The sequence below is a fragment of the Tasmannia lanceolata genome, unplaced genomic scaffold (assembly GCF_043159265.1).
Source record: "Tasmannia lanceolata isolate RefF3 unplaced genomic scaffold, GAP_Taslan_0.1 ptg000003l, whole genome shotgun sequence".
Classification (NCBI taxonomy): Eukaryota; Viridiplantae; Streptophyta; class Magnoliopsida; order Canellales; family Winteraceae; genus Tasmannia; species Tasmannia lanceolata.
The window spans coordinates 12001566-12012191 of NW_027518680.1; positions in this window are offsets into that span (position 1 = coordinate 12001566).

Here is a 10626-nt window from a genome sequence, read left to right on the forward strand (position 1 = left end):
TCAAACGACACCTTTACCCTGAGTTTTTTTCCAGGAATTTTAGATTACCCAATTGTGAGGGAGGGTGGGAGAGGGATAGACACTAGAGGGACTGGGCGAAGAGAGGGTGAGAAAAGCCTAGAAAAACAAGGAAACTAAAATCTCCACCGAAAATATGATTGATTGTTTACTTGTTTTTTAGCCACTTCCCACCCTCTACTCATTCATGCCCTCTCAAATCTCTCCTCTTCTCCCACCTGCTGTACATGTCTCTCAGTCTTGAGGAGCTAATTTATCATGAAAATAAATTCATGGCAGCCAGACATGGCCAAAGTAGTAATTAGAAAAGACAGACCATGGGTTTGTTTATATGAGTACAGATTTAATTGATACTTTACTCTCTTTTTTTATAGTTTTTTTAATTAAGTTAGCATGGCATTTTTTGAGTTTCAACTATGGAATGCCTTGTCCTTTTATTTTTATTTTCTAACATATACTTTCCTAAAATTTAGATTCCAGTTCAAAGTACCATTCAATTGTTTCGCCTCAATGTAAATCAGTTGTGCCCAAAAACACTTCTATTAGACGATCGTAACTCTCTATTCTGTAGAGGTTTATTTATGATTCTATTAATATATCAGCTTCCAATTTCAAGTGCATAATGGTGGGGCCCAAGTAGGGCACGATCTCTCTTTATTTTCTAAGGGACTTGCTAGCGTCCGCAGAAGGCATTTCGCAGATGGTCTGTTATTTGTGAGAGCAGTAACCTTATGAATGAAGACAGAATCTGCTGAAAGAGGCTTCTCTCCCATACAACAGAACTCAACTCAACTCAGCTCAACTCAACTCAACTCAACTCAACAAAGCCTTTGTCCCAAACTAGTTGGGAGATTTGATGGATAAAGGTCCCAGGGTCATCCATGAGAAAGGGATTCCAAACCTTGATGAAACCCCACCTATTTTAGACAGTTAGAAGTTTCTAATGTGGGATTTGCTAGCGTCCATAGCAGAAGGCATTTCGCGGATGTTCTGTTGCATCTGACAGCAGCCACAGAGGCTCACTTTTCAGTAGCTTTTGTCTTCATTTACAAGGTGGCTGCTGTCAGATGCAACAGACCATCTGCGAAATACCTTCTGCGATGGATGGACGCTAGCAAATCCCTTCTAATATATGTATATGGCCAATTAGTGACGATGAGGAGATGGAAAGGCAAAAGTATTCATCGAAAAAGCATCTCCAAATTTTTAGGATTAGAATTGTAAAGGGGTTGATTTTGCTCCATGGTCCATCCAAACCAAGGCGTGACAAATAAATAGTATGGAGGCTTAGAATTATCCAATAGCAGTGGGTTAAGCTCTTGCTCCATGGCCGGTCTATAACATGACTTACAAAATCAGTTGTTTTTTAACCCTACGTCGTTACATTCCAATTAAGATTAGGAATAGGCATAATGGGATCTGTTTTTTACATGAAGGGTGCCCTTTCAAAAACCAACTTCAAGGACGTCCTCATTGGTCAATTTCAGCAAAGTGCATTTATGATGGCACCGAAAAAAGTGGATGGCGCCATAAAAAGTGGGACGGCTTTGATGTTTGCTGAAATTGTCCAATGGGGGCTCCCTTGATTCTATCATCGGTCTTATTTCTCTCTCTCTCTGCTAAAAAAACTCATTTACTTCTTTGTCTTTCTGTTGGAGAACTCCCTTGCCATATCTTTCTAACCATTTTTTCTCAAGAATATTGTGATTCTTTCTCATACATTTTCTTCCTTATAGAAAACTCTCTCTGTCTCCACTAAATCTCAATATATAGGTGAATAAATAAATATTTATACACTAAAGTATCAATAATGATACTAAAATATAAAAAATTCGAGTAGTGTGAAAACTATAATCAGACGATTGTTAGTTCAATTGCGTTGTGAATGTAAAAGAGTTGTAAAACAAACTTTACCATTGATCAGAAACCAGGGTCCAACCTCTACTAACCAAACTCCAGAGCTATGACTTGTTTTTTCCCAAGAAAAATAAAATAACACCTAGTGATGCAGGTGCATCTCGCACGATTACGGAGATCAACGGTTGAGATTGTCAGAACCTTAATTGGATCGTTCAAGACCCTCGGATCGGAAGATATAAAACGGTGTCTCGATCAACGGTCCACGTTGATCACTACTATTAAGACTTTTAAGAGTTGTAGGGTTTTAAATTCTTTAAAAGTTGGTCGTTTGGGTAGAGAGAAGTTTTAGGAAGTTAAGAGTTATTTTAGGAGTTTGAATTTGTTAAGGATTCTAAAAAGTAGAATTGGAAGATTTGTGAGATTTTTGGAGATTTGTTTTAGAGAACTTTTAGGAGAGATTTGAGAAAGATTAGTCGGTTTTTGCTTCTTGTGTTTGGGTTGGTTTCGACCACCTAAACTACTATAAATTTGTAACCGGATTCAAAGATCTTAGATTTGATGAATAAAAGTTACTTTGTTGCTAGTTGCCTAAGGAGCCATCTGCTGCTCCTTTGATCCTCTATGAGAGAGTCACCTGCTGCTATCTCTACAACAAGCCATCTGCTGCTTGTTTTGCCGCCTCAATTCAACCACCTGCTGTTGAATATTTCAAATCCAAGCTTCCTCATGCGTTACCTAGTTTCTTCAGTCACAGAATCGAGATGGTGAAGCAGCAGATGTTCAAAGCATTTAATGCCAAGAAGACTAATAGCTTTCATAATTGTTGCCTAAGACTCATGTCCGACATGGTACACTTTTGGAGAAAAATGTGTCCTAATTGTTGCCTAAGACTCATGTCTCACATGGTAGATCTTTGGAGAAAATGTGTCATTATTGATTACTGCCAATTGGACTCAGACTCATGTCCTTATTTTATATTTTTGCAGGCCAAAGCATATTCTATGCCCTCCTCAAGTTTCTTTTCAGTAAAAAACAAAGAGAATTTTGATTTATTGTATGCCAAAGAGAACTTTGTGAATAGCGGTTCAGTTTGCATCGAGACGAATTTCACGTGAACTTTGTCAATAGCTGATCAGTTTCCCACCCATATGCATGATCAAGACAGTTCATTAAGTGGTCTCTATTGTAGATAGGCCAAGACCCAAAAGTACAATGGGCCCACCCACAACCATGATCTGGACCATTCATTAAGTGGTCTCTATTGTAGATAGGCCAAGACCCAAAAGTACAATGGGCCCACCCACAACCATGATCTGGACCATTCATTAAGTGGTGCTCATTGTGGGTAGGCCATGACCAAAAAGCTGTCTACAGAAAATGATCCTACCTCACTGATTAAATTACCATACAAATAGATGGCCCAGAGAAGTTTGAGTCTACGTCGTAATCACCACATTTGTTTTACATCTTGTTTTACTATGTGCAATGGATCATGTAAAAGTTTTACTCAGGAAATTGCTTACAACACTTTTATTGCGTTTGGAAATTTTCCACAAAATTTTTTATTGAATTTTTTTTCATGGAAATAAATTTTCCAACATTTTTTAAACTCGTTTTTAATAGATATTATTTTCCAAAATAAAATTTTTTCTCCACCTTCAAGAAAAATTGCAAACCTACTAGACCTTGGATTTTTTTTTTTCCGATGAATTATTATTTTCATTGACCTTATTACACCTCATGAATACATGGGTGAGACCCACCATTTAGACCTCATGTTTTGATGGAGTGGGACCTCCCATGTTGCAACCACGCAGATTATGTGTAGGATCCGCCATTTACACAAGTTTTTATAGGTTGAGTTAGACCATCTCTACCTAAACTCAAGCATATGGTGAGGCACACCATTTTATAGAATGTTTTGATAGGGTAGATATAGTACCAGAAAATTTCATTCTGCTACCATATAATACTCGTCTCTACTTGATGATAAATAAACCATATGTTCCTCTTTTGATCTCGGGCCCGGCTCCGTTTGGATGCCAGAATTTTTTTGGTTCTTGGGACTTTTGTGGAACAAAAAACTTTCTGGGAGATTGGTGGGAAAAAAAAAACTCCCTGGAAGTATCCCGGTAAATAAAAATCCCATGTTTGGTTGACCGGACTATGGTGGGAAAAAAAAATCCCGGTAAAATAAAAATCCCATGCTCTGTACACCCCAAATAACCTATCCTCGCATGAGTAGCTAGAGATCCAATAAGGTATAAATGTAAGGGAAGTGATATATTAGCCCCTTTTTCTACTTGGAACGGCCACCCCTGGTCTACTGATGACTACACTTTTACACTAGAGGGGGTTGTGGGGCGAGAATTCTCTTCATAATATTTACAGATACCTTGAATTTTTTTTTGAATTCCTATTTGTGTTCCAATTTTCACAGGCACAATTTGTTGGGAAATAATCCGTGTAGTGGTTGAGAAGAAGATAAGAAGATGCTTCAAGGCGCTAAACGCTCTCCTTAAGATGATATTCACCCTCACCAGTAGTGTGTAAAGGGGACCACGAACTCGCCTCCAAGATACAATGAAGCCCGGTTCCAAACCGATTGCTTGACGACGTTCTGCACTGAACTGAATCAAGCCAGAATCACCTTTGAATTTTTCAAGTAATTGAGACCCAAGTGTTCTGTTTCTGCAGAAAACCGAATACTTGAAGAGAACTTCTAAAATAGTAAAACCAGAAACTTTGTAGGGGTTTAGAGAGAGAGAATTGTGCTAGACTACTGTTTTTATAGAGCTTCTGGTGGCTTTTCCCTTTGGAAAACATCATTTTCTGAACATCCTTTCAGCGGGTTTGAATTCTGACCATTAGATCGTATCTAATTGCGACTCTATGGATCAGATCAATCCTGGAGTGACCGTTGGCTTGTGTAAAACCCATTCCAACTCCGAACCGCTAGATTGTCCATCCATGGTGCAGATCGCACCCTTTGGGCCTTTGACCATTGAGTAGATGGGACACCATCCAACGGTCATCTTCCAGTAGCCGTTACACTACGATCCGACGCTTCGGATCTCACCCATTCACTCACAATCCATTGGAGCCCCTAGGCTTGCTGGGCCAACTGTTGGGCCCGAACTCAGGCCCAACCCGACCAAACCATTCGGTCTACCCACTTGACCGATCCAAGTCGATCTTGATCCAACGATCCGGATCAAATCGGAAAAAATGAAAGGGTCCAATCGCTACGATGCGCCCTATAGCCCATTGCACACGCCGTGCGGACGTGCACGTGTGCGAATGGTGCAACGCGTTGCACCGTCCCACGGTTCAACCCAAAGCTAAGAACCATTGTGCACCATAATAAAGTAGAGAAAATAGTAGAGCTTTATAAGCTAAACTTTTTCTTTCTTATGAGTCGGTACGGGACTATTTTTTTCACACTACTTTTGCACTCTTCTCTTTCTCTTGCAAAAATCAATTCTTTCCAAAGAAATTTTTTTCCTTTTCCAAAACACACTTAGAAAACATTTTCCAAACACTATCTTTTAACCAAAAATAAAATTTTGAAAATCAAAATCTAACACCATTTACCGGTGAAAAGTAATAGAAAAGCTAAATTTGCTAGGACCAGTTCATGGTTCAACTCATTGGTTAGGGTTACTGTTAATATATCCTAAATCATGATACCAATTTTCCATTGCTTTAGTTGGCCACCCAGACTTGAAATTTCAGTCCTTTGCTCTTTACAAAAAAGAGAAGGCAATGGTAATAGATTTCATGTGGGCAAAGAGAAAATTCCGAGCATCTGCGGCTTAACACGTGGGGCCAGACTAAATGATGCAGTTTTGTGACATATCAGGTGTTGTAAAAGGTTTAATCATAAGATTAATCCATTGCTCATCAATCTGCTAAGCCTGGTCAAGTTCATAGATTAATCATAATCCAATCAATATAAGGTTTTGTAAAAAGTTCTTTGGAAGCTAGGTAGGTCCCCAGCTTTGATAAAACAAGCATGTGGATGAAAACTTCATTGGACATCTTTCTCTCAGCCTTAAAAAAAGTAAGAGATGCAAAAGATAGATAAAGACATTGCTTTGAGATCAATGAAGTGAAAAAAAATGCATCTGCACATGATTATAAAGAAGTATGTTATCATTCTTGTGATGGTCCCCAAGGTTACCACCTTCTTCTTTTGGTTGGAGAGAGTCTCTGTAGTTAACATGCAGGCATTAGGTAACTAAAAGGTAAAAAAGGAGAGGAGTGCATGGCAAGAAATCAGTCACATGGTGTATGGGGCCCTTTATTGTCTTTACATCACACAAGGTCTCACAGGACTTCCCACCCCTTAACCAATCTTAAACAAAACAAAAGGTTTTGGACTCACAAAGACAAAACAAACCATGGATTCTTTCCCTAAAAGTTAACATAATTACCTCATCTTAGACTTTTAATCATGTACCTGCCCTAACATTAAACTTTTCAGTGATCTTGGGGCGACTTTGCCTAGCTGTAGCTTCCGCCGACGGAAAAATCCCCATTAAGGAGAGATCAAAATTTCTGAGCCCCACATGGATATGCAAATCAGTACAAGATCGGTTTCTTGTGTACTTCTGTTGACCTATAATTACTAGATTGGGACAAACACCTACCATGATTAATTAGGTCGAGATTAGGCACTAAGAGTGGGGTAACATTCTTCAACATCCCCAAAGAGATGATCCCATCACATGATGGTAGTGCGTAGGGGTGTAAATGGACTTAGATGGTCTGATGGATCCAAGGTAATCCGAACATTAATGGACAGGATTTGGGTTTAGCAACTTGATCCAAACCATGTCCATTGGATCCATACCCTAAGGTCCGAAATTATTTCAGATCGTGACTCAGACATAGCCACAAAATCTGATGGATCGTTCTAGATCCAAATGGAAGGTTGCAATGTACAAAAATACCATTCATATTTTCCGTTCATTTATGTCTATTCATGAGGGGGTATCTTTATGCTATTTAAATAGCCTGCTCAAAACAACAAGTAATATTTTATTTTTCTCGCTTTTCATTTAAATGGCAATTCTCCTATCTCTCGAATTTATTCCCTCGTCCCTCCCTAGCCATATGCCCTAATTATGTACAACATAGGTAGGACCTAAGACACTCCAATGGATGATCTGATTCGAAATGGATCTTGACCTAGACTCAAAATTTAGGATCCGAAAAGTACTCCAAAAAGGATCCGATCCATAAGGGATTGAATTGGGTCGTGACCAAGACATAGGTGGAAGTGGATCCATTGACACCCATAGTAATAAAAGTATATCCATGACTCAAAAGCATACGGTTTCCGTCTACCTTAACCATACCTCATTAAGAGTGCCCAATCAACAAGGTGTGAAACAACCAGTTACTCCAAAAGCTTAGGTGTTAGAGTTGGTGTTATTTAATCATTTATTCTTCAACACCCCCTCACATGTGGGCCACCTTTTTTGGGGCATGTGCCTCTCTTTGGGGTTGGCTGTACAGGTGGATTTTTATTGTCAAGTAGTTGTTGGTAGGGCTGCAACTTGGGTCGGGTAAAACCCAACCCGCATCGACCTGACCTGAAAATAGCTTGGGTTGGGTTCATGTTTCTCGGGTTTCGGGTCGAGCCGGGTCTACGATCCAAAAGCCCACATGAATCTCGGGTCGAGCCGGATTTGAAGGGGCCTGACCCGACCCGACCCGACACGACCCGGGTTACTTAAGTTAGAGTATGTATTTTTTTCTAAAACTTTGTTACTTTAAAAGTGAAAACTTAAAGTAAAACTCACGCACGCACGCAATCACATGGACTCTTTCCATCTTCTATTCGTTTCCCCCCTTTAGGTCTAGGGTTTCAAGTTTCAACTAAATAGTTAATGCACTAAATAGTTTGTTGTTTATCTCATAGGAGTATAATAATTTTCATTTGGTAATGCATCAATTTATTCTCTTTGGACTAATTATTAGTTAAAGCATTAAAGAGTTTGCCATGCTTGAGTTTTTCTACTTCTATGAGTTAGAGTTGCCTTGCCAAACAAGAGTTTTCCTTAAAAAATTGCGTCAATGTAAAAAACCTGACCCGACCGACCCAAGTTACAGCACTAGTTGTTGGGTTTTGAACTCATGACTTGCCACGAGGCAATAGTTCTGAACTTCTGATACCATGTGAAACGACCAATTACTCCAAAAGGTTAAGCTGTTAGAGTTGGTGTTTTTTAATCATTTATACTTTGGCACCGGAATTTTGTTTAATCACTTGAATCAAGCTTTTGGCTAAGAATTTAATATATTTGGGGCACTTTTATCTGTCTAGTGAGACAAGGGGATCAGATAAGTGTTGGGTAGCCATTATAAACAAATTGTAAGTACCCTTGTACTTTTTTTATTGGAGGGAGAGCATTTCCCCATCACATTCAATAGATCCATGTGAGTATTTTATGCCACATATAGTTACCATGTAAAGTGGGCAACGAAACAGTCCAAACAACAAAAGTAGGAAGATAGGGTGTGGGGACAACAGAACCTAATTGCTTAGGAAATTCACATTATATTGGGCAGGGTGGGCTTCCCCCTCTGCGTTTCTCGTGTGCTGACACTTCATTTGGGTCAGCACTAACTATCTATCCATTTCATTTTACAACAGAGAGAGAGAGAGAGAGAGAGAGAGAGAGAGAGAGAGAGAGAGAGAGAGAGAGAGAGAGAGAGAGAGAGAGAGAGAGAGAGAGAGAGTTGAATTTAACAAAAGGGTATTATTCACTACAAAGTAATGGTTTCTTGCAAAAGGCCTCCGGGTTGATGAACAAAGCCTTGACCATTGAGCTAAGGCTGAATCCATAAATAGAAACGGGTTTTTTTTTTTTAAATGAAAAAACCTTACTTTGATAGGTTAAATGAAAAAGAAAAAGAAAACTCCATTTAAGAGGACAACCACCACATCATTTTAGGAAACTACTCATGATTTGTTTTAGCTTCAACCAATTATATGTCGCCATCTATTTTTCCATAAATATTTATAAATATTCACAGTTTAGGCTCTTATATGTGATTTAACATCGGGAAATGATAAATGCACCCCTTTTCATAACATGGGACACCTAACTGCAGTGTACATGTCAATCAAATCTATTAAATCCTTCTGACGTGAAGTACATCAGCCCATCTTCAGTCATTGATACACTGCTGCTTGGTGTCCCAAGTGATGAAAATGGGCGCATTTATCATTTCCCTTAACAACCCCTCAAGTGGATTTACACACATCCAATTGACACACTCAATCAAGAGTCTGTGCACTGAGTTAGCAACATCTAATAATATCTATGCAAATATAAAAGTATTTTTATAAAATAATATAATATTATCTTAAGGGAAATGTTATCAGCACTACTGTGTTTTGATAAGGGCACTCCTCACTTTATTCAAAGTACGGCACATGCCGCACCATAGGATGATCCAAACCGTCCATTAGATGGGCCACAGTCTACATAGGTTGTGCCCCCAAAAATTATTTCCATAGGTTTATCCTAACCCTCCGATCAATAGAGGGTTAGGATAAACCCTCCAACATTCAGATCGGAGGATTAGGATCAACTTATGAAAATGATTTTTGGGGCACAACTATTTAGGTTGTGGCCCATCTAATGGACGGTTTGGATCATCCTATGGTGCGGATCATACCGTACTTCTAATAAAGTGAGGAGTGCCCTCATCAAAATACAGTAGTGCTGAAAACATTTCCCTATCTTAAAAGATTATGTTGTGTGCACACGCATGCATGACATTTTATCTTAGGCGATGAAGCATACAATTCTTAACCAGCTTTGTCTATCATATGCGGATTTGAATCTAGACTATTGGATCAAGCTGTTTGGCCACACATTCACACAGATTAGGAGGAATGGATCTTACCTGTGATTGGCAAAAAGATTCATGAACCTGATCACATGATTCACATTAGATGTGGGGAAATGATATCAGCAAAACCATGCTTTGCTGTATGCACGGTCCTAGCTTGTCTTTTAGTATTTAAAGAGCTGTCAGAAGGTTATTGCAGTTCCCAAAAAGCTCTCACAGGCCGGTTAAAAAAGAGAAGACAAGTTAGGACTGTGCAAATGACAAAACACAGTTGTGCTGATATCATTTTCCTTTTCCTAAATGTGGCAAAGTTCATAATGTATGATACCCTTATTTCTACTATCATTTAAAAAAGGTCTTTGTAGGGCAATTTAGCCCCAAAAAAACAACATTCCGTGGCTCACTTTTTAAGGACAACAGCCACCCAGCAGCAGATTTTGTCTTATTCATTTAATTCATTTAAAATTGCCCTCTTTTAAAAAATCTTTCATATTTATAACAGCTAAAAGAAAGGGAAATGATATCAGCACAACCATTCTTTAATAATTGCACATTGGCAGCTTGTCTTTTACTTTTTAATTGCTTTATAAGAGCTTTTTGGGAACTGTAATAACTTTGACAGAGCTTTAAACAATAAATGACAAGATGGGTTTGTACAATTATAATAACATGGTTGTGCTGATATCATTTCACAAAAGAAAATGACAGAATAAAGAGGGGTGTACTTATCAAAACAATTAAGTTATCACTTCCAATTTACTAAATTAGATCAGACTCAGACATAACCAAGAATTGGAATAGGCTGGTGGCCTTGGCAAAATTCATAAAATAAATGAGTACTATTTGACCTAAATCACCCCACCACTGCTTCCAAGA